Here is a 25,823-nt window from a genome sequence, read left to right as displayed (position 1 = left end):
GTACATAACAACACCGCTTTAAAAGGAATATATTATTTTGTTAACAGAGGGACTCTTATCAAACACACTGTTTTAACGAGCTTCAACTCCCCGACAACCACCCTTATTGAACCAGACACACACACACACAACTGGCGTTGGAGGAAGTTGGAGGAACATTTTTTTGACATATTTCGCCTTAGGTGTACATAAACAAACACATTTTTATATTCATTTAAACAGTGCTAAGACACAAAAAAACCCTAATCAATTTAATTAAAAAATAAATCTTGATTTTTATTTTCAAATGAATGACAGACATGCTTGTGTAACTATGTTTAATGGAGCTTAAAACACCTTTGTTTTGTGGAACTATTTAGTCAGAATACGTTTTTTCACCTCAGAATTAAATGCATCTTTTGTTTTAAAACAATTCTGCATTGAAAAAAGGGTCTTACAAAGTCAGAATCTGTCTCTTATTTCTTGTAACTGTGACTAACAGTAATTAATACATGAAATATTAATATTATGAAATATGATTGACTTTAAAATGAATAAGAATTAAATGACATCATTATTTTTAAAAAAGTGCAAAAAGGCACAAGTTAAGATTCTTTGTAACAATAACTTGAAATAATGACAGCAAAAACACGTCAGAAAAATGTAGGAATAGCAAATGTTGCATTATCAAGGCCATTTTTTTTTTTTCATTTATAAAAAACAAAGAAAAAAAAACACTGCACAACAAGGGAGCCAGCAGATAAAAACCTGGCTTATTCAGCGTGTTTATCCATCACTACTTTTCATGTGTTTACGTGCCTGTCCTCTTGTGATCGTGCCTTCTCTTCTGCCTCCCTCTTTATTCCCCGTCTCCCTCTCTTTCTCTCTTATACGAGCGTGCTGCTCATATGTTGAACAAACCAGTCCAATTGTCACAAGGGTGTTTTCTTTGCACTTTGTTCTCTGCACTGATCCTGTGCCTGGCAGAAAATAATTACAGTGGGTTTGTGAGGCGCTGCGACGTGGAAGGACAACAGAAAATCGTCCTCATTTTACTGCTTCAGAGAACGACACCTAACCCAGGAAGGGAGTGGGGGGGTGGAGGGAGGACAATAGCTGAGAGTGAAAAAAAAAGAGGAAAAAAGAGAGAGAGAGAGAGAGATGAGACTATTCCCTGAGAATGCTAATTGCTCCACCTCATATTGCATGTCTGTCAAACCACCCACTCCTCGTAATACATCTAACTGCTCTGTACCTCACATGCGGGCTTACATTATATCTCTGTGTTTCTTGTTGCAAACAGCTGGAACAATACGGCTTGTCCAAACTAATAAAAAAAGGAACTGAGTGGGTAATTTTCAGTAGACTAAACAGAAGAGCGGGGGGAAAAGTGATAATAGCGAGAAAAAGCACTCCTTGATTTGCAGATAAATCAAGGCGGCGCATCGGCGAAGACAATGCTGCTGCTTTTATAAAGATTTATGACACACATGCTCGCACACCCACACCCACAGACAGTGCCGATCCCCTTCTCGATCAGTCAACACAAAGATTTACATACTGTACACTCAGACATGCATACACACTCATTAGGAGAGAGGGGCTGGTGCATGGTATATGCTGGATGATGGTGGATGAGACCCACCTCCTTGACAGGAGATCTGAGAGGGATCTCTGTGTAAGGAAAAACCACGATGAAGGCTCCTAATATCTTTGATAGCATCGTTATGGTAATGATCAGCAGTAATGTAAAATTCATGAAGTGTACCTGGCATTTGAGGATTGCCAATACTTGTTCTGCCGGCAGGAGGGAGGATGCAGAAAATATGTTACAGAAGTTGAGTGAGCAGATGTTGTTCTGCTGCCCTAATTGTTTTTCGACAGATAACTGTGGTTAAATGACTCTCATGAGTTGGCATGTACACACAGGGAGGGAATTGCATGGTGTCGTTGCGTTCAGCTCGAGTGTTTGCAAGAACAAAACATTGCCCTTCTAATTATTTCCACCATTAGACCTATTAGGTTGCAGTGGCAGATATTCCAGACTGATGCTGAGTAAAACTGTCAACAACAGAATTATTGTGATTTTCCAGTATTTGTGCAAAAATTATCCAAACAGACAAATATGTTAAATTATCTGAAATCTAGGCTACTCTGTCACTTCAAAAATCTCAGCATCAACTCATCCATCATTGACAGTTACGAGACTCTCTGATAGTCTGTATGAGCACATTTGTGTATGTGTGTGTGTGTGTTGGTGTGTGTGTGTCTAAGATCTCCAAGGAACGTCTTTCAAACAGACTTTCATTGAACACTCATCAGTAGGAGGTCCAGGTCCATTGGAGTTGGCGTAGTCACTCTGAAATCACTCAGCTAAGCGGAACTGTCAGCCAATCAGAATGTTTTTGATTCTTCATGAAGTTCTCACTCAGTTCAGATTAACCTGGACTCCGGCACAGACATCAGAATGGAGTGTGACTAGATGGCTGCACGTGTTCACATCTGGGGAACAATTAGCCTGGATGCACGGCCGAACTCGAGCTGAATAAAAGTGACAGGATTGTCAGATTTTTGACAAGTGACTCGGGTTGTTCCAAATTTAGAGCCATTGAAGTTACGTGAGAGTAGACTCGGGTCAAAGGAATGCATAGTGAAAAGAGCCTTTGCAACGTGCAGACGTGTACTCCATTGTGTTGTGGAATCGTATTATCTTATTCTGTTTGGACTCCTTAGGCATAAAGAAAACTCTTGCTTTAAACTCTGAAAATTCATCCTAGCGTTATTTACTCAGGAGAACAATGACCTCTCCATCCATTAGTCATATGACTTTTATCCTTAGGTTTGTTAATCAAATATGGAAGGATTGGCTCCATTATCTGAATGTTTGCATGGACAGTGTTATAATGTTATAGATTTCATGTTTGCAAAGTTAAGAATAGCAAAACAAATACACAAATACAAATATGTTTCAGCTATATGTAGCTTTGACAAGAATGAGTCATCTCCTTTATCAAGCCAAAGAGAAGACAATATGTAATAAAGTGGAAATCTGCTCATTTGTAAAAATGTTTGTTCATACATGAATGTTTGCATCATATGTAATGACATTTTGAGTATTACTATTAAATTTAGTTTAGTTTTTTTTTTGACTTGACTCCATTTAGCACCAGGACACATGGTCAGCCCACTTTAGTTTGACGTCACAAATGTAAATTATATAATTTCTGTCCCTGTGTCTGAATTTCTGTCATTGAATTGTCCTCACAACCGTCTGGTCGTTATCAAAGCTGATGTCTAAAAATAAAAAAGAAATAATTTTCCTGCAAAGAGTGGACGGACACTGGTAAATTGCCATTGATAAAGTGACAGGGATGTCTGTCAAGTGGATGTTTGATGCCGGCTCAAACTGAATGAGAGGCCACAAGCAGCGGAGAGCAAACACTCTTTGAAGTGCCTCATTTAATGACATGTTGAATTCATTGCTGGATGTGATTTATTGAATTAATGAAAGATGAAAAATGCCGGTATTTGCTTTCATGTCCATCCAAAAACTTCAACAATAGGAATTAACATGTGACTTGGTACAGCCTAGTTGAGTCCATTCAGTATTCCTCGCCCGAAAATGACCTCATACATGAAATTAATAACAATGGAGAAAATATAAAAAACCAACCATTATTATCATCCTCTATTTGTCTCACGTTGTAAAAATGATTCCTAAATGCCTTTTCATTGTCTCTAGTTTCTCCGTTTAGCTTCTGAGAAAAAAAACAAAAGACGTGATAATTCATCTGCACACATGTGTTCAACAGGAGACCACAGGCACACACACTCAGACATGAGCTGCTGAAGAGTCAAATGTTTTTGTCAGGAAACACCAGAGACCAGACACAACTATGACGACATTTCACATATCAATGAGACGTGAATGATTTCTAAAGCATGGACGCGATAAAAAAAAAAAGAAAAAAGAAAAAAAAAAAGAAATGATTTGCTATGTTGACTGGCCGACGGTACCATGTGAAAACTGATCCTTGCACGACCAGAATTTATGTTGCATCACCTTAAATAAACCTTTACTAGCACACTGACTACTGCAGGTGAAAAAGTAGATTATTACATTAGTGAATGTAATTAGATAGATAGATCTTTATCAATCCACTGGAATTTCTGAATAAATACAAGTGAAAATAATTAAAATAAATTGTAATATTTCTTTTTAAGAGTATAAAAAAAATAATTGTCTGTATCACATCTGCCAGTCACAAGAAACTCTTGTTAAATAAAATCCTGATACTATTTTAAACAGCTGTGAACAACAATATCTTAGCTTAGATTAGTGGAGCATAGCATAACAAGCTCAAGTGGAAAGCAAAAACAAATTAGCCTTATTTTAATAATTTGATTTTGTCATTTCTTGTACTGTATCCTGTTTGTACCAAACCTAATTCTTCATTAAGCTAAACAAGGCTACCACTAAAAATGTCAAACCTTTAACTTTTTTGCTGTAACATTTAAAGCTAAACATGCTAGTCCAAAAAAAAAGTTTAAAGTCAGAGTTTAACTCTGTCACGGTTCTGGTTCTGTGCTCTGTGACTCCTGTTCTCACAAAAGCTGCCAGCAGTCTCATCCCTCCCCTCTCTCCCCTCTCTCCCCTGTTTCACTTTGACCTGGTGGGGTCCTACGCCGTCTGCTCCCACACCTGTACACCATTTCACTCCCACCCCCCAACTCCGTTGACGGACAGCTGCACTTCAAAGATTTCTCACCCTCTCTTCAGTTTATCATCTGTTGCGGGAGTTGTGTGTTGGGGCAAAAAGTCCCATGCAGCCGGCTCTGTTGTGGGGGCCAATTTGGATGATTGGCCTTGAAATGCAAGCTGAAGCGGGCTTCCCTCTGTTCCTTTAAAGTGACCCATGCCTGGCAGTGTAATGTAAAATTATCCTCCTCGTGTTTGTGTTGTGTCAGATGTGGTGACTGGCAGAAACTGTTAGTAATTGTCTAAGTGCTCCGGTGTGTCAGAGCTGTCCGTCACTCATCCCGGCCCCCTCCTCCTTAGTTCTGCTCCTTCAGCTTCTCATAATATTTTCACTGAACTACAGAGGACAAACTACTTTCAGTGATGGAGTTGTCACTTCGCTGCTTTTGCTAAGAAAAATATTTTACCTAGGGAAGAACACACAACTGGCCGACATGTGTTCATACACATACAAAAAAAGGCGTATACTTTCTCTTCTTTTTTGTACTTTTATGAACTGTACTTGTCACAGAAGTGGAAACTAACCTAAATGTGACGTTATGAAAATACATTCCTTGCTGAACCAACCGTAAAATAATGGACACACATACTCACATATTCTCTAACGTATACGTTTTTAAATGAAAAGCACTGACTGAAGTCCTGAGCAGGGTCCCATCATGAAAAGCAATTAAAGTTTGGTTTCCAGGCTCAGGTAATAATTCAAAAGCATTAAATGCTCTGTCAGCTGCCACACACGTGCAGTGTACACGGCACATAAAGCCCTGCAGTGTGAAAATGTTGACCTCAGGTGTATTTCATTAAGACCATGATGTTTAAATTGCTGCGGTTTATTAGGATTCCTGCTAATCAGGGCTTTAGTTATGGAGGTGAGGCGTTGGGCGAATTTTCAACTTTAAAATCATCAGAACATTTTAGCAGTCTGTACAAAGTGCCCAATCTCTTCCTGATAAATATGTTTTTACAAATCTTTACAGTATGTACTTCCCAAGTACATTTTTATAGTATTATTTTACTTATTTTGGCTACCACTTCACTCTGTATGGCATACACACTACAATACACACTGCTTATGATTTGAGTTGAATTGTATTATTATTTCTATTAATATATTATTATATAGTGTTAGTAAACTAATGACAAAGTCTGTTGTCTTTAATTGTATTGACTGATCACCAGACCTACAACAGTGCTGAGGAAATACAACAACATCCATACAAATAAGCACATAACGGTTCTTAGGTAAAATTATTAACACGAACACTTCTTTCTAGCGTCACTTCTGCTAGCATTCCTCCTAAATGTCCCCTTTGCTACGAGGGACGTTCAAACACTCCAGGGTAGTTTGACTGTAGATGTTACTAATTCATTCACAGAGTGCAGTCTGAAGTGGTTATAGGCATGGCTAGGCTGACAGTCCTAAAAACCACTGAGAAGGAGAAGAATACGACCTTGTTTATTCCCTTCAGCGTCACAAATCCTTCTTCATTAAAGCACAACAGAATGACTTCAAAACACCACAACAATGTGCAACATATATTATTACAACATTTGATGCCCGTATGGTTTTGGTTTGTGGTCTGCTGCTTTGCTTTATTACACAGCACCAACATCCCCTCCTTCTCACAGAGGCAGACTGCAGAATACATCAGAGTTGCTGATATGTTGAAAACAAATCCTGAATAGGACAACATACTTTTTTGATGTAATGTTAAAAAAGAGAAGAAAAAAAAGAGTGTTCAGCTTCTGTGTTGGAATAATCTATTTGAAAGAAGGATAAGCAGCAATCTAGTAGTGAACAATTCTAAGTAAAGAGTGGAAGTGGATTTAAGAGGAGAGGAGAAAGAAGAAGAGAGTCATCATCCCTATAGTTATTAGGGATGTTCAAGCAGCTGGCTGTTAAAGCACACATGAAATCATAATATTTTTTATGTGTTTAAAACAGTGACTGTGGCATGTGGAGTAGTTTAGCAGTGAGACACATTTTTAAAGTTTAATTCTGTTAAATGGACAAAACCTTCAATCTAGGATCTTCAATTAGTAAAATTTATGTCTAGTTTTTTTAGGCTGGGTGTTTAAACCTTATTGTTTTCTGTGTGGTTACAGGCTGTCCTGCAATAGAGGGACAGAGTTTGTCCATGTGTCCCATATAGGACCAATGGGAAGTGACTATATTTGAGAAAAGAGAAAAATGGTAGTGTTATGCAGCCTACATGATTAGCCAACTCGCTACTCAAAGAAAATGTTATACGTGCATGACAGCAAAGATGCTAAATATTTATCAACATCGACTTGAAATGATGATGTAACATCAGTTACATCATTTTTCCTGCAGCTTCTGCGTATGTGCGCCACCATGGGCACACGTAGGATACTGTAGGTCGTGTGGTCCACAAAGTTTAGAGTACAACCAATTGTTGGGTCACCACCCACATATAAATCACAAGTCAAAGGTGCACTGCAGAACATGGCCCTAAGTACAAGTAAGGAAATGCAATAAGGCTGCAATAAGTCATTTAAGATGTTGATAATTAATTTATTTTCCATCACTAACTGATTCATAAATACAGCCTTATGACACTGGTTCATAAACTGTTCTTGGGTCCACCTGCTCCAGGAGCAGGAAGACTTCTGTAACCTGCGTGTTTGAAATTAAGTGACTGCGTTACATCAATCATAAAAAGAAAAGCAAATGTTTGTTGGAATGAAATCGAGGGTGATTACTTTGTCAGGTTTATTGCTTCCCGGTGAGGTCAAATACCAACTCAATTTTTCAACTTTGATTTAATGGCACAGTTTGTTCTGTGATTTTTTATTTGCAGGGCAGCTGCAGAGCTGCAAGGCTGCCGTGAAATCAGTGAATTAACTCCCCTCGCCCCATTTCAGCCCCAGCCCCTGCCCACCAACCCCTCACTCCTGTCCAAACACACACACACTCTGCCTTCCACTGGGGAGGAGGAAAATCATTCGTTATTTTAATGGGTGTCAAATATGTTTTCCAAATCTACTAAAAGGTTATCGTTGTTACACCCGGACAAGTGCTTATATCTGAATCAATGTTAACTCTGTTACTAGGGAAATTTACTGCCTTCCCGGGTGACCACGCTGCACAAACTAAATCGGCGTGTTTTCACAAAGTGCAACTCCAGGGTGATTTATACAGCCTGGGTGACTGACTGCTCTTTGATAGAGGGGGAGAAAAAACACACATATCCGAGAAGTACGTTGAAGGCATAAATAACACTCTGTATTTTCATTCGAATGTCTGACATATGAAGATTATGTATTGTTAGTGTTCGAGCAGCAGGAGGGTGGTACATTTCAGAGGGGTGGTGGCAAATGGGGTAATATGGATGAATGACATACGACTCCGCAGATAAACTGAGGTGGTGGTTTTCACAGCTACAAACTTATCTAACCCACCTCAGACCATGTGGTATGCCTACGGGTGTCTGTGGCCTGTCTTTCGATGAACCGTCTATTATAAAATAAGGGCCAAATAAATTAATCACTGGTAAGAAAAAAGAGATAAATGAAAGAAAAAGAGTCGCAGGAAATGACAAAGAAAAGGAAGAGATTACTGCTGATACTCCAGTGTCTGTGTGTCACTATTTGTCTTAGGCAAGTTAGCTTTATCTAATAAAGTGTCTTTGTATTAAGATGGATACTTCAAACACTCTTTGTCTTTATAATCACAGAGGAGGGAGGCAGAACTCACACATTCCTCACTCAATTTATTATTAATAAGTACATCAGTGGGAGAAAGATATCCCGGGGACCAAAACTCCTGCCGAGCGCAACATTCATCAAACGTAAACGAATATCACAATACACAGGATACAGAGGCTCCAATAACAGATAATTGATGAGAAAGGTCTTTGGGTACACTGGATCACTTCTGATGGTTATCACCATATAACATCATTTCACAGTTTACACCCCAATGATAGAGCATTCACTGCCGCTGCCTTCTGTGTGCAATTAAGTGGTCTGTTGGCAGCATTGATGGGGTGGGGTGGGGGTGGGGGGGGGGCACACCGTGATTAAACTGTGGTCAGCTGAATAACTCACTCAATACTGCAGTTTTTCTCACAAGAACTTAATCTGTTGCAACCGCAGCAATTACTGCTATCAGGATAACAAATTGCAACCAGCGTGATCTAAGAGTTTTACAACCTCTTTATCTGGTTGTGGATGACAAGCTTTGAGATGCGTTTTTGTACAAAAGTAGCTCGACAAAATCCTGTTTGGGTTTTGATGAAAGAAATCGTAAAAAAAGACTCAAATTTCCACAGAGAGCCGAGACAGTGCTTACTGAACCAAAATACATAATGACGAATGTCATTTTGACAAATTTGACAAACCACATCCCAGGTTGAACCTCACTCCAGGAGTACAAGGCTACGGTTGTTGAGGATTTCATGCTAATTATTGCTCTGACAGACATTGATCCGAAATGTGGGCTAACAGCAAATGGTTGATTTGACTAAAGCAGGCTGCAACCTTAGAAAAGTGCAGAGCAGAGGGACTTTGGGAAGAACACAGGTTCACAGAGAAAGACCACCACGTCATGGAGCTAATTTGTGTTTGCTGCACAAAATACTACAGATGGCTCAATACAACTTTCTCATGTCTGATACTGATACTGCAACTTGTAGTGTTGCTAGTCTGATACCTTCTATTCTCTTCCAGCGTGCCGTTGCTGAGGTAACTTACTTTTGCACAAGACGCTGTAAGCAGTGATTGTTTAAAGTCAGCTTAAGCCTTTGGGCTTTGGTATCAGATCGGATGGACTTAAGTTGTTTGTTTTTTTTTTTTCTTGATGTTTGATCCTGAAATCTTGAGTATCTGATCAAACCATCCCTACAAAATAGCCCACATTTTTTTTGCCAACTCGACAGTTATTGACAAAGCGTCAAACTTCTACACCTTGCCATAAACACAACAATTAAAATTACAAAATGAATAAAACTTTGATGTTTTGTGATTAATTTTCCAGTGGATGATGATAGAATCACTCTCAAATGTGACACTAAAAGTCCACCTGTGCTTAGGTTTCCAAGATCTCCAAAAGACCTTTTGTGTTTGGTGTTATTTATAATGCTCTCTGGTCGACAACAGGAAAACACTAACCCTGATGACAGATGGGGCTCAGTCTTCCCTACAAATGAGCCACTTCCCAGGCTGCTGCACAACCTGTGCTCCAGTGTTGGGTTTCTAACAGCCAGTAGCAGCACTGAGACATGAAGCTATAGGACCCATGTATGAGGGCAGGAATCCAATCAATAAAGTTCAACCCTGGACATGATATAACATGTTAGAGAGACAGAGACGAAGAGGAGGATAAACCATCTGTCCCTGTCCTCACCACACTCCCTGTGTCACATGTCAATCTGTGCTGCTAATGTCCAATATATTGGGTTATCATTCATGCACTTTAAACCACCTTTTGTGGGTTTTTAGGTAATGAAGCTGTAATTTGATTGGCATTGGTTTACTGTCCCCGGTGTCTGCTCTCACTCCGCTCTGCATCTGTCTCTCTCACCTCCCTCTGGGACAAGTGCATCTCTGCGGTGCCATTCTCACTTTTCAGGTGATGTGGCATCACAAAAACACTTCATTAACAAGTTAAATGCGCGCATCGTCGTCAAAGCAAAGCAAAGATTTATTTGATTTGTTTGCTGGGCTTTCAGTGTAATTGTTGTGATCTCTCAGACTAATCTCGTGTTTCCACAGTCAAGTGTGAGCAATTCAACAGCAGGTGGAGGATCTACAGAGAAATAGACAGTTCAAAGTCAGACTGGAGGATTTGACCTCCAGGCCTTTTGAGGACACTTGCGTTTGAAGAGCTTCTAGCCAATCAACGCTGCTTTAGAGGTGAATGCACTAATCATTTACTGGAAGAAGTGCTTTACAATGAACCACCCACATGATGAGAGAACCATTAAGCACATCACTACAAGTCAAAGGGAGCAAGAGCAGTCGAGGTCTTTTTCCCCTTTCATAAAGTCCTACTTTTGTGTAAGATGATACGGCCTGGTGGACTTTCAAGAGCAATGCAGTACCTCTTTATTGGCTGATAACGTTTTTGACATTTTCAAAGTAGTAAAAATAAGTTGAAATTCTGGTTCTGGGGAGAGGGTTTGTAACACAAGCTGTTCTGAAATACACGACTCAAGAACCTGGAGCAGGAGAGTTGGTTCCTTTAAAGAGTCTCAATACTTGACAACTATGTGAAAAAAATGTATTTAGTAAATTCAGCAAATTAGTATTGTAATAAAATGTAACACACCCCAATGAATGTATCTTTGTCTTTGACCAATGACTGCTGACGTAGCTTGGGAAAGGAATTAGGTGGTATAGACGAGCAGATGAAAATTACAAGTTTAGCTTTTAAAGAGCAACACAGAAAAGCTCAAATGTAAAAATAAAGTAAAAATGGCAATTGGTTTACCAGTAATAATTTAAATTCAAAGACAACAGCTCCAGAAAGGACCCACTGTTAGTTCTGAAAATGATCCAAAATAAAATTGTAGGTTTCGTTTTACATTTTAGGGAGGAAAAAAAAAAAAAAGGAAAATTTAAATTACCTATCAAGGCTGTGTAAATCCTGTTAAGTACCACTACTGGCCCTAGAGCCATATTTTGTGCTATTCGGATTACAAATATGATCATGACCTGAATCCAATCAGTAAACTTCTAACTTGCGCACTCAAAACAGTCGGTAGTGTAGCTGCATGTATTGGGACAATTTTATTATGAGTTTATGATGAAGTTCTGTGTTGTTTCAGTGGTTTGTGCAATCGTGCTCTCACAGGGATACAAATCTTTCCCCATCTGTTTGGTGTTAGCTTTCAAACCGCACTTAGCAGCAAAGCCACAGACATGCAAGACATCTACTGTTTAATTAAAGAAAGGAAAAGAAAAAGCCAGGATAAAATTATGCTGCTATAAAAAAGCCTTGCCAACAATAACATTATCGTTTGACACACAGCATGTCAAAAAAAAAAAAAAAAAATACCACCAGCCTCATATCACAGAAAAGACAACCGACCTTTGAAGAAGTGTGCATCTCCGTGAGTGTGTGTGAGTGTGCGTGTGTGTGAACCACTGATTTTAGTGCATCAAAGATTGCTTTAAGGATACCACAAAAGAATCACCTCTGACACCCAAACAAATAAACATAAGTCACATTTAAATAGCACAAGCTGGAAGAGTCTGAAAGCCAGCTTCTCTGCTGAGTGTGCGTGCAGCAGTGCGCGCTAGTGTGTGTGTGTGTGTGTGTATCATAAAGAGCCGAGACATGTCTATTATGTGCAGTTTGATTAAAGCATGATGGCTGGTGTCCAAGCTGCCTCGCAGGGGAGGTGCTGTGACAGCCGACAGCGCCTCTACCTGCTGCCTCCTCTGCGTGTTAGGTGATTTACGGCTAACTCCCTCCGTTTATGTACCGCCTTATTTTCATTTCTACCCCGCTGCGTGCCAGGTTCAGAACTCCTGAAGAAATATTGCGCTTTGCTGACAGAATACAGTGACAGCCCATCTCACCGACCTTGAAAGAGTATACCAGAGCGTTTAACAGTACGAGAGCCGGGGAGACAAGGCGAGGTTGAAGGCATCTGTTAGAACGCGGCCCACTGAAACGAGCATTTGATCTAAACAAGCTCTGATTGGGTGGAATGATGTTTATAGCTGAGTGAGAATCTACTTTCAATTAAAAACAATGACACAAGGGGGAAAGGGGAGGTCTGTAAAACAGACGGTAAAATTTATTGAACAACTTTTACTGTGGGTCTCGTCTGAGGAACATGTGGCGCACAAATGAAATGTTTGTTCCGACAGACGAGTCTCGCCTGCAGACGCGCAGGTAACTTGACGCCGGGGACTTTTTCATTAACCCCGAGTTCAAACCCACTGCTGTTTCAGGCTTTTGTGGGAAAGCAACAATTTGATGTAAAGGGTGAATATAAATAACACAGTCGTTCATGTTTCCTATTCATTCCAGCGTGTGTTGTCTTTTGCAAAAAAATACTCAGAGCTGTAATGAGGTGTTGTCGCATCCTGAGGCCTTAACATTTCCCACATTATTATTTCAAAGGCTCTGACAACAGCTCTGTTTCTGATGCAATTCTTATCCAGATGGAAGGTGTTCCTGTGACTTGACGGGTGGGCTGTACCACCAAGTATCAGGGTGAAATATGAAGGATGTGCACTGGACTGTGTTCTAATTATTCATGTTAAATCTGAAGAAGGACAACAATATTTCACTTTAATTAAATGTACCTTTGTTGCCAGAAAACAATGAAGACAGAAATCACAGTTTCCTTACTGACAGTTTCCTTACTGACAGGATGTAGGGTTTATAGGGAACAAGTGGACATTAGTACTTAGACTTCCATAAATACTATATAAGAGTTGGTGAAATGCCTCAGTACTCCTTACTGAGTAACAGTTAAAGTGGAGCCAATCTGTGATCACATTTCATTTTAAAATGTTAAATGACGTATCCTTTACCTTTAATATAAGTGTTGTGAACACTGTCTAAACACAGGATATCTCTCATTAGCCTCTAATTACATGGAGAGTTCTTTTGATCTTGTGACAGTTTTTCTCGCTTCCACTGAAACCAGCACTAGATGGCATAGATGTGCCCAAAAAAGAAAAGAAAAAAAACAAAAAAAAAAAACCTCCCGCCCCTTGGCTGCCTCTGAAAACTGACTATAAAGAAAGATTGTCATCGTATCCTAATTAAATTATGAGATGTGGTTTGGTTGGGGCTGTCACTGTCTGAGGGTCTTTCTACCTCTTTCTCTTTCCATTCCTCAGTAGACAGAGGGAAGCAGAGTGAATCCCCCTGAGGTCCTCTCATCTCTCTTCAGGAGCTGCTAACTCTCTTCTCTTCATGACCAAGATCAGTTCAGGTAGACAAGAACCAGCCTTTCAGCACATTAGCTTTTGGTTACAGGGGACACAAAGCAGAGACTGAACAACTCTGCAGGGGGAGGGAGAGACCCAAAATAAATCAAAAGAACACACAGTTATTAAAGATCATATGAACAAGGCTAAAATGGAATTCCACTGGCTCATAAATTTTAGTTACGTCATCAACAGTGGTCCTGATTAGGTCAAACATAAACCTGATGTCTGATGCAACTGTCACACAGGATGACTCCAAGTGCGAACAGCAGAGTTGACTGTAGCAGCGGAAAATATTCCAAAGTCAAATCAGGGAAAGAACACTTTAAAGATTTGTCTAAAAAACACAATTGTGATGAGCACTCGATGGTTTATGATGGTTAGAAAAGAACAAACAAAAAAACTTCTGGTCAAAAGTAAGTGAACTTGATGAAAAACAATTCATGAATTAACAACAGATCCTCTGACAGAGTTTATGATGGTGTTGATGATGTGAAACAGAGCCTGTCACAGACCACTGCTGTGTTCAGTTAAAGAGCGGTGATGAAGCCACTGCACAAATGGAAGCAAAAAAAACGTGGAGAACATTATGAGCCTTTAATACAGAGACCCTAAGTCCTTAAGATTACAAATACTTCAAATGTATGGTACATAGTTGATGTCGTACTTTAAATGGTGAAGTTAAGGCGTTTTTATTGTGGTAAATCCTACACTATTATAGACACAGTTCAGCAGAGACAACTGGTCATTTCCAAGATTTACATTGAATATCAACAAAAACCCTAAAGCCAGTTCTACAAAGTCACTGCTGTGAAGGCCGTTTTCTCCAACTGGTCATAACCAAACATGACGTGGTTGTAGATCTCGCGCCAGTGGATTATTTAGCTTAGTTAGGTAAGTAGTGTTATCACACAATTCCTTTTTTACAGAATTCTAATGTTTTTCTTTAAACACTGTGTCGACCTGCGTCTCGTTCTCATCATAAGGAGTTGGCCAGTAGGCCTGATTATAAAAATTGTATATAATTTTAAAAGTTTTAGTATGATTTAGTATGAAGTTTTACAAGATATTTATTTCAAACCTCCTTTCACTGACAAAAATTTTAATGTTGTTATTTTTAATTACAACTGAATGTCCTTTTTCTTTGTCACTTTCTCAATGTCTTATTTCCCTTTCCTTTCTTCCCTCCTCTGCCTCTCTCCCTCTCACCCCCTCTCCCCACTCCTCCCCTGTGCTCCCCCTCCTCGTCCTCCACTCCTGCACTGTCAGTGATTTTTCATCGCCCTTGTTGGGGCTGTTTTATGCATTGTTTCCCTGATGCAGTGATTGATGTCAGGGGCTGGTAATCTGGGGGAATGAGAGGCTGGATGGTGGCAGTCGAGTCCCCTCTGTCTCTGACACGTGTCGGCTCAGTGCCGGTGCCGGTGCGCCGCACTGGGGGCCTCGTTTGGCTGCGGCCACTGCTGAGGCTGCTCACTTCGCTCGCTCAGCCAGCCCTCATTTCCATTTCAATCTCAGCCTCATGAATGCAAAAACTCTGGCCGAAAATTAATAACACTACGCAGGGGGAAAAGTGGGCACAAGGGAGAAGGCATGCAAAGACAGAGGGATGAAGAGGAGGGTAAGGAAGAGAATGCCAGAGCTGGAGCCTTTTCTTCCTTTTTGTTCCTCCAAAAGTGCCCCTTATTTTATTCCCCTCTCTCTTTCAACAGTATCTCCCAATGAATGGCATTACAGACAATGCCATATCCAGAGTGACACAAATTTATTTCGGTTGCAGCGCCATAGTGTATTTCCACAGAACCAGGGGCGATTTGTCTGGGGACAATTTGGTTTCCATAAAGGATTTAAATGGTTTCTGTGGAGATAGTGGGGTGAAATTTAATTTGTTTCTCATTTACTACAGCAGGTATGAAAAGGAGAAAAATTGGACGGCTGATGGGCTAAAAATTGGTGCTGTCCCTCTGCTGTATCCCCAAAGGACCAAGGCCCTGCATCATATAGATTGAGTTCAACCGCCCAGCCCTCCCCAACCACAAGCCAAGCCAACACACGCACACACAGACACACGCATACGGTCAGCCTTCAGCTTGAGAGAGCTGTAACCTTAAACCAACTTAAACAGTAACCTTTGGGGAGGCTGCCAATCACTCCTAAAACAACGTTTCCATCGATCGGCCTGTCTGCGTGATTTATGGCCTCATTTTACACTAATTGAGAATTAGAGGGCGGATTAGTGGGCCTCAACACTTCGGCCTGATATGCACTCTGAGCAGTGTAATCTGTCACGCTGGGATGTCCGACACTCTCTTACTCACAAAGGAGGATAGGAGGGACGAAGGGGGGGCAGGGAGGGGGGGTTTCTAATTGAATTTCCAGATAACACGGAAATTAATTTGACACCAGCGAAATTTGACTACAGCTCTGCTCCTACTGCTCACTTGCTCGACTCGCAGAGAAATGCCCCTCTTTCCATCCAGCCTTCGTTCCTGCCTTTTCTCTCTTTTTCACTCTTTATCTCTTCATTTCTGCTGTGCCTTGCAAACACTATTGATCCAAATCACTTTGAGTTGTCGGCTCTCTGAAGCATGGAATCCCTAAATCATATTTGTGCTCATATTAGGCCAGTTCATCTGCTGCTGTCTTTGGCCAGATAAGGAATATTACCTTTCATTTTGTTTGACTGCGTTTGCGTCCTCTTACTTTTTTCTCCCCTTCACTCAGTCTTTTTTATTTTTGATGGGGGGGAATCTCCTTTCCCGAGGCTGGTGAATGCATGCAGGCGAATGCCCAGAGTCAACAGTTGGAATTGAATTAGAGCCCTGCCTTGCCAGGTCCATTGTCTGGGTAATTTGTCGTATAAGTGGCAAAATGAAAGCACTCTCCACGGTTCTCTGAGCACCTGCTGTTGTGTCACTCATCGCTGCAGATAGAGAGTGAGGGAGCGGGAGAGAGAGAGAGAGAGGGAGAGAGAGGGAATCACTTGTTAAATAGTTTTGCCACAATAAACTCAGGTGTCACTGCAGTGATTTACAGCATTATTAATATGTGAAGAAACCGGCCACTCGAAATAGACCTTCACTCCTTAGAAATGCTGTTGAAGTACTGCATATTAAGAGGAATACTTTTTTGTACTACTGGTTTAGTCATACTTCAGACCAAACTTATTTTCTATATTTCCTTAAAATATATTACTTTCACATTGGAAGACAAATTATCGACCCACGTGTTTATTCCTTTGTTTAAACAAAATCTGCCTGGGAGCCGTTTGTGAACCAATGCATCCTTAAACATATACAGTAATGACATGCAAAAGAGTGAATGGTATTTGTGATGCAGTATATTAGGATAATTACAGCCGTTGGTCTTTAGGCAGTGCATAGATGTGAGAACACTGTGAAAGAGAAACCCTTTTCTATTTAGTCCACATTGTGTGGGAGTTATGTTTGCATGAGGGCTCTTTAGCAGAGTAAGAGATGCATTTATCTGTGTAATGAACTTTGGACGCTAGCTAACTTAATCCCAGTAATGCCTGCGAGAGTCAATTAGCACAACTAGATTCAGTGTGGTATTTATCTGATGGAAATGACCCGGCGACTACACACACCACAACAACACACGCACACACCATATTGACCATCTTCATCTCGTCTTCTGCCTAATGGCACCAAGGGGCCCATCATCAACTCCATTCTGCAATGTTACTAAAATTCTTTTGAAAAGCCTTCAGGGAAGTTGTGGAATGGAGAAGCAGTTGGACTGCAGCAGTATCAGGTCTCTTAGAGACGTTTGCTCTCCTACAATATTCCAGTTTAGGTTGTTCTAATCTTGTTAATCTGGATTTGATTCAATCAATGCCCAGCAGATATTATCAGTGTTGCCTACAGGTGACAGCATATTATAAAACCTGTAACAGACACCTCTGGGACCTTCATCTCCTCTACAACAGGATCTACTATCTGCAGCCGTAGCCTGTACAGAGAATAATAAATGACAGGGTGAGATAAGACCAGGCTGTTAGCAGGCACGGTCATGGTCTACATTGCCCTTCATGTCTCTCCAGGGATGACGGCATATGTGTGTGTCTTCATACATGCCTCATTGACTCTTTGTGTGTGTGTGTGTGTGTGTGTGTGTGTTTCAGCTGTGCGCTCAAATAGACAACTTCTGTAAGCAGCGACAGAGGTGGCCATTGTCTTTTAGCAGTCTGCACAGTAGGTTACAAAGGTCTCTCTCTGCCCTGCTCCCTCATTTCTTATTCAGACCCACAGGGGATGCAGGGTGAGGAGGGTGTGGGGGAGAAGAGGAAGACAGGGTGGGGAGGAGGAGGAACGGGGCGGGGGGTAACTGAGAGGCTGATGGAGACTAGGTGACAGGTTGGAATGGGCCATCAATAGATCCATCAGCCGGGTAATTTGGAGCGTGCTTAACATACATCAGTGCAGTCGCAGGAGCTGGTATCTGTCTTGTCGTGGAATCACAGTAAATAACAGTTAAAGATGGTGTCAGGCTTGACCTAGCTGACCCCCCCCCTCCCCCCCACCTATCGAGCCCCCCCTCTACACTTCAACCCAGAACAATAATACACACCAGCTACACCACCGCTGCAATAGAACATGTACTGATGGGATTGGATGAACTCATAGATCAACAACATTAGCATTTACACTCAGCTCAGATCTTTGGACAATTGAACAGGCTGTAATAATAATATCTTCCTTTTTTACTTATGTATTAAGGGTCACATTGGCGATATTTTTGTTATCCCATTATGTGTCAACTAACAGAAAGAAGGCAAAAAAACAAGTATTTCAATTAATGTATGAACTGATGTAAAATAAGAGTAAGATAAGCTTTCACTGTGTAGTCTTAAAAATAACTCAAATTGAGTCATCTATTTTGATTTTTAAAAGCTTTGTGACAACAAACCTCTCTTCCAGAACAAACCTGCTCACCAGCAAGTTGACAAATAGGCTGGAGCATCTTTCACTGACAGACACTTTTGCAAAAACAAATGCTGCAGGTGCTTTGAAAGCTGTGCAAAGCACCAGAGGGCAGGCAGATGAGCCTCATCCCTGTGGAAGAACTGTCTCTCTTTGACTAAAGGGGAGATTGTGTGTCTGCGCTCACATAGGAGCCTGGGACTACAAAAGTGAAGCACCTTAGGCTAACTGCAGTTGCTGCCACTCTGGTTCCCTCTAACCTATCCAACATGAGCCACTCATAAAGGTGTCATACATCATCATGCATCTGCAAGTCATTTAGTGCATGGGATAAAACATTGAAGACGTGGATAGTGTACAAAGTTTAATCACAGACTAGTTCTAGTTCTTCACATTCTTGAATCGGGTCTCTGCCTCTCCTTCGAAACTCATTTCTCATTAATGAGAATTTGCACTCAGAGAAAAAAAAAGTAGTTTTTATTCCTTAATTTTATCTAAGGTTGATCATGGGTCCTCAAAAAAAAAAAAAAAAAAATTGAAGACGTGAATCTGGCATTATAATTACCGCATGTGTAAAACCAAATATCTTTAGCAGCATCCTCCATCTGACGCCTAATTGATTCAGCCAGCAGGTTTCAAGGCGTACAAAGGTTTAGCTTTACACTGAAACAATCAATGAAATTTGAAACCATCATCTAAAGACTTAATGGAAAAAAACTGTGTTTATAGTGTTTATACCCCTGGCAATTTTGAAACATTTTCATTTTTCAGGCCATTGTCTCCAGCCCATGTCTGTTGTCTAAAATTAAAGTAACAAAACACCCTAAAACTGACATCTCTGATGAATGTAGGTTTGCTAAAATGCTTTTAGGAGTCTTGAGTGCAGAAACAGAAGAGTGCAGATGCCAACGACGCTGCCCTGTATGTAAGCAACTCATATTTTATTAACATCTAATATTTCTTAAACAGCAGAGTTATTGTATATTCTCCATTTCCTTTTGGTATTCTTTACCCAAAGAGAAACCATAATCACAGGACAAAAGTGTTAGGGAAAACCCAATGATATCTGAAACTCCATTGCAGTTATACTCTACTTATTGCTAGGAAAAAAAAGTCACAATTAATAGGATTTTTTGCCAGTGTAATTTCATGCACGACATGTAGAGGTAGTTAAAGTAGATAAAGGTTAATCATCCAAAATGATGGATGGGAAACAAAAGTATTAGACGAGAAGAGGTTGAAGGCAGAGTGGACAGAAGGAGGAAGAGTGTCTAAAGTCATTTGTGCTGGAAGAATTACAGCCAAACTGCAGGCAGAGGTCTGCTAGACAGTAGTGAGATCTGCTGTGAAGTATGGTTTGGAGACAGTAGCAGTTTCCAAAAGATGAGAATCAGAGCTGAAGATGCTGAGATTTGTTTTTGGGAGTGACCAGAATGGATACGATCGGACAGAAAAACAAATTTAAAAAACTTCAGTAGGAAAAGTGAGACAGTTTGTAATGTACATGAACTAAAGACGTATAGTAGACAGGTTGGATTGTTAGAAAGGCTTCAGGATGGTTGGAAATGAGATCCCATAGTTAGAACATTCATTAACATTTAGTATACCCTGTCTAAGATCTAAGATACAGATTCTTCAAATTCTGCAGGTTAAAAAACAAAACAAACAAACAAAAAAAAAACTCACTATAAAAGCAAAATATATACAAAAACTGTTGAACAAAATCTATGCCCAAAATAAAATATACTAACGCAATTCTGTTACTGAGACAATCTCTTCTGTCCCTGTAGATGAGTTATTTATTAGAAATGTACAACGTGCACACAGATTAGAGCAACACAACCCAGAAGTGCATCACGACCCTGACCTGTTCCTGTTGAACTTGTTACAGTCCTCTTGGCTCGACTCTAATTAAATCCAATTAGCTAGTCAAGGTTGTGCGCACACTAATACTGTTACATTGATATAATTTGGCCTCTGCTTTTAGCTTTAAGTACACGCAGATACCTTAATCGAAATTGTCACTTAAAATGAAACTACAGCTCCCGTAATTAAATTTAATTGGATCTTGTCACTTCTTATGCTGCCGGTGTTTTGATCCTTGTTGAGCAGTCGCTGCCTCTGCTCTGTAATGAGCTTTATTACACAGTCTGCAGCTAGTAATAGTTCCAGACCCAGTCGAAGCTAAAATGGGTTTGAACCTTCACCACTGAGTAACCACCTTAATTTAAGCCTTTTTCCCCCTCATCAAATGCAGTATGAATGTTTAAAAATATTTTAAACCAAAAAAAAAAAAAAAAAGAACTAGAAATATTAAAGAATAAAACTTTTCTCTCCACAACATCAACTGTTAATCCCATGGTAGGATTTGTTGTTCAAATAGTCATAAATAATATTTATATTGACCAATTTTACTGTACATTAAATAAATAATCATTCATGCAATACTAGAATGAAACAATCAACCAAACCACAATACTTGCCTATGCACTGACATCTTCTGGCAAAAGCACAATCGGATAACAAATCAATCAGAACATCCCATACTGTATCAGTAACTTGGTTAAAAAAAAAAAGCAAAAAAAAAAAAAGCAGAACAATAGCCAAGAGAAAACACATCTATAATTAACCGCAGATATCCATGATTATACATTCTAGAGTCTAGTAGTCAAGCACATTTACATACAGTATACGCATTGACAAAAAAGATCCAAAACATCCAGAAATGAGGAATAGGATCACAAATGCCAGTGAATTCCAAGTTAAAAGCTAAAATGTTCATGAGAGTTACACTAGGACATAAGGGACAGGAGACAGGTAGACATGGCAGCCAAGACAGTACACAGCAGTGGCACGGCGGCCCGGTAAAGGACAGCAGCAGCACGGCGGCTGCAAAGAATAAAAGATAACAAAAACAGCACACCTTACTGTGTGAAGATCTTCAGGATGACACATCTGGGAAATAAAGTCAGAGAACAGTCTAAGTGCTAAAGTTTTGGTGTGAGCACAACATGTGCCAAATAATTCTCACTAAATGAACAACCTGAGTTGTCCAACTCCACAGATCACTCACCTTGTCTTTCAGTTTCCAGAGCGTACTTTGACGGTGGACAACTTCAACCTGGCCTCCGTGTGCAGAAATCCAAGTGCATCTATTTATTTCAGACATCTGAACTGAAGCTGTAATTCAAACAATAACATAACACAAAATGTTATTCGATGAGTTACCTACTTCTTCAAACACATTCTGACGTGGTTTACAGAATTGTTGAATTAGTTTCTGCAGAGCAAAACAATTAACTAAGAAAAAGTTTCATTTGAAAAAACATTTCTTAAAAGTTCTGTTAACTTACTTATCTTAAACATGCTTGTGTTTTCTTTTTACCAAAAGTTAAAAATGATGGTGAGTATAATTTTGTCTAAAACGTGCACTCGTGTTTATTAACTCATGTAATTTATATAATAATAATAATAATAATAATATACCATATAGACTGGCACAAGGCGCCTATGCATTTCTTTGAAAGTACTATGACATAACCAAATGATGCTGGGAGACTAAAGTTGCTAGTGTGTCTCTTTGCACCATACCCAAACTATGGTAAACCCCAACTAGATTTTTTATTATTTTTATTATTTTACTTAATTAACTCGATCTGACCCACAGTGTGTATTTCACAGTGCTCTGTAGTCCACATAATGCCCACGGTTTAACGTGAGCACGATACATAAACCGTGGCCACGTGGCCTAATTCGTACTCATAATTTTGAATGACATCGTACCCATGAGTATCAAATACTGCGCTCATGGTGTTACGTAATGTCAGCACGACAATCCAACAAACTTTCACTTTCACCGATCATTTCCAGGGCTCCGTAAAAACGTAAACAGTAGCGAATATAAATCCAAAAGTCACTAACCTCTCCATCTGTGACATTCGCCCAGACCAGGTCGAGCCGCGATTAAGAATAACTTCCAACAACAGGTGGTTTTAAAGCGAAGAGCTCAAACTTTTCAGCGTCTGACGTCACACCTGACTACATTTTAGGTTTGTTTTGTTTGGGCCGTTCCGCTGCATCTTTCTGACCTTAATACACAAAAGAATAAAAAAAAAAAAAAAAGTGATTGTGCCTCGGTCAAAGGTGGAGGAGGAGGAAGAAGAAAAATATAATAAATGATGTTTATAAAAACATTTGGAAACACATGTAATTATAGTCAGGCGACAGCCTGTTCTCCTTGTAAACAGAAAACTAAATACTAATATATGTAATAATTGTAATTTATTACAGACATTGTGCAGCCAAGGATATATATTTTCCTCTTTCCACTCAAGTCTGTACTTTTCCAAAAGTTTTCGCTTTTGAAGACGTGGTGGAGTAGCGGAAGTAGCGGACATTTTTAAAAGGCACGGGTTTTGAGAGGAGCGTCGGTCTGTCTCTAGGCAACCGTGACAGCGTCACACGCAGCAGGCTCAGACATACAGCAGGACCGGAGCCGAGTGAAGAGTGTAGGAGGGCGGCAGCACGACTTTTTTTTTTTTTTTTTTTGCTGGCCTTAGTATTCCTTGTGTTTTATTGTGATCATTATTGTTAGATTTAGTGTTGATGTTTGCGTGTGTGTGTGACAGACTTGTGTATTGGACATTTATGGAAATATGGAACAAATTGCGCCCCGCATTGGTTCAATTGGGAGCGCAACATTAAATTAAGGAGGAGTACATATTTTACAGGACGGGTGGAAACCCTAGCCTGACTCTGTAACAGTTTTTCTTCATGAAGGTTTTATAAAGACTTATAAAGACTTTAAAAAAAGATTTTAAATTATGAAACAATAATATCTTTGTAAATAGTTGGAAGAGAAAAAGTCACATGACTTTTTTTAAAGTTAAATCCTCAAAAGGATGAAGGAGATAACAATGAGCTCTGACATTTTCATGCCATGTTCTTAGCGTAGTGATACCGGAAGTCAAAGGTGGAATAGCTTTTCTGGAACGTTTGCCTTCACGGCCAGTTATTTGTGCGGCTAAACAAATGAAAAATCCAAACAGAGCGGTCAGTGATGGGCTTGCCGGTGTTGTAGTGACCTCCTGACCTCTAGACTTTGGAGAATATGGATGAATTGAACATGCAGTGCTGCTACCTGAGGCAGAAGAGACAAATCTTTATTCACTGAGAGCTGCATGCTGCTAAGGCACATTCCCTTTCAATCCATTAGAGCCCGCCGTCCCCTTCCCCTTCATCACACAGTGCAGCCCTTAATTTGACAATGACAAAGAGCCACTTGCAGATTTTAAATTTCATAATTTTAATCTGTCAAGTCTGACATTTAATTAGTGGCTTCCTAACCTGTGTCTGCCACACTCTCTGAAGGGCAGCGTTTATTTCTGAGAGCGCTGCACAATCTCTCTGTGGAGGGGAAGAGAAAGCGGATTAATATATATGTAAATTACCAGCTGCTGCACAGAGGGGGGGGGGGGGGGGCATTAGGGCCTAATGCAGACAGATGAGGTTAATAATATTTGGGAAGTGTTGCTCTATTAAGCAGAGCGCTGATTAAGACCTGAGTGGGATCCCCTCTTTTCATGAGCCACTGATTGGGACCCGGGCAGCCTTTTGTTCTACACCGTCCAGGAAGAGGGAAAAAAAAGTGTAGCTGAGGATTGAAACAATGTTGGCCGACTTTATGTTACAGCCGACAATGAAGACAGGCTTAATGAGAATCTTATCATTCTTGGATAGTGTTTATGGAGCTCCAACACACACTGATAGAAGTCTATTACAACTACGAACAACCAGATGGAGCCAGCTTTTAAAAATCTTTCCGGTTCCACTGAAAAGCTCCCGTGATTGCTTTTGGTTCACACTTGATTTCTTTTCTTTAAACGCCGCAGATGATGTTTCCAGACTGACCTCATTAATTTATTTCCAATCATTATGAAACCTGATGTATGAAGATACAGCCTCCAGTTGTAGTTTGAGGTTCTTCTCACCAAACAGCAGCTTCGGTCCAGCACTCTTTCATACAGACAGCTCTGGCTGTCAGACAGCTATTGATTTCTGAATCAATAGAGAGTTAAGGGAGAATGAGTGGAAATGGCTTGGAATTGGGTCTGCTCAGGAAAAGTGTCAGGTGCTGCAGGTGGGAGTAGATCATGATCCATGTCAAAAGTTTTAAGTCATGAACAATAGAACACATGAACATTTTTCTTCTACTTCTTCTTTTTTAAAATAAACTATTTACAGGTTCTTGGAAATCCAACACAAGTTCCAGATTAAGCCAGACCTAAGATCAAATATTGACTCAGTTTTATCTCAGGTTGGGTTTTCAAAATAAACTAATTCTAATTACTGATAGTCACGCGGATCATTTCCCTGGCACACAGTGGTTGAGAAACATTGATGTGCTGTAGAGAATAAGGTTTTCATTCTGAGACCTTAAAACAGTTGACAGGGAAAAGCAGAACAAAGACAGAGAAACAGTGAGAAAAGACAGGGAGAGAGCAAGAGAGAGACAGAGGGAGAGAGGGAGAGAGAGAGAGAGCGATAGATATCCACATGTTCACCCTTTTTTCTTCCTTCTTTGCTCTGGATGTGGACGACCCCCACACCACAGGGAGGAGAGATAATGGTGGAGGAAGTCGGACCCACCTGTTTAACTCCCATAAATCATCTGTGGGTGTCTCTAACTGTTGTTAGCATCTGCAGATACTTGTCCATGTACCAGAGCACGCACGTGTGCGCTGCAGTGTGTGTGTATATGTGTGTGTCTGTAAATCATCCCCTCGGCCTAATTGGTGGCTGATAATGCTCTCTTTTCCTGTGGAGAAGGCCTATAAGTCATCAGCGGCCTGCTGGGCTCCTCTGGGGCTTCAAACGCTGTTTGACCAAAGCACTGCCTCTCTGACCACCTCCTAATCTGGACCAAATCTCTAACTGTCTCTATGATAAAGCCCTGTGCTGCAGTGCATGAAATAAGAGGTGGATTTTTGTCGGTCAACAGCGTTTCTTGTCTTTGTGTGTCAGTGTGTGTGTGTGTGTGTGTCTGTTTGTGATTCCCCTGATTGCTTCCCTTCCCTTGACAGGGCTCATAAAGAGAATTAGAGAGCGGTTGAGATAATCACATGAATAAAATGCAGCCGGTAGCTCATTACACACCCTATTATCCATTAATTAACATTATTAAGACCTCTAATAGACCCCAGCTCTCCTCCCAAGAACCCTGCCTC

The 25,823-nt window shown here is 40.3% G+C and overlaps 1 long non-coding RNA gene across 2 annotated transcripts; it reads right to left on the bottom strand.

Annotated features, from left to right (window-relative positions):
* Window positions 1-311: 311 nt before the first annotated feature.
* LOC112488325 (uncharacterized) lies at window positions 312-23,136 on the bottom strand. Of its 2 annotated transcripts, none has more exons than XR_003052278.1 (4): window positions 22,519-23,136; window positions 21,671-21,777; window positions 21,521-21,552; window positions 312-1,095 (listed from the first exon to the last, which is right to left on the bottom strand). It is a non-coding gene; the product is annotated as an uncharacterized LOC112488325 (long non-coding RNA). The 2 variants fall into 2 exon arrangements; XR_003052277.1 differs by lacking the exon at window positions 312-1,095 and adding an exon at window positions 10,506-16,577.
* Between the last annotated feature and the right edge of the window lie 2,687 nt (window positions 23,137-25,823).

The sequence above is a fragment of the Cynoglossus semilaevis genome, chromosome 16, assembly GCF_000523025.1.
Source record: "Cynoglossus semilaevis isolate Cse_v1.0 chromosome 16, Cse_v1.0, whole genome shotgun sequence".
Classification (NCBI taxonomy): domain Eukaryota; kingdom Metazoa; phylum Chordata; class Actinopteri; order Pleuronectiformes; family Cynoglossidae; genus Cynoglossus; species Cynoglossus semilaevis.
Note: the sequence above shows the minus strand (reverse complement) of the source record. Positions and strands in the feature narration are given on the sequence as shown.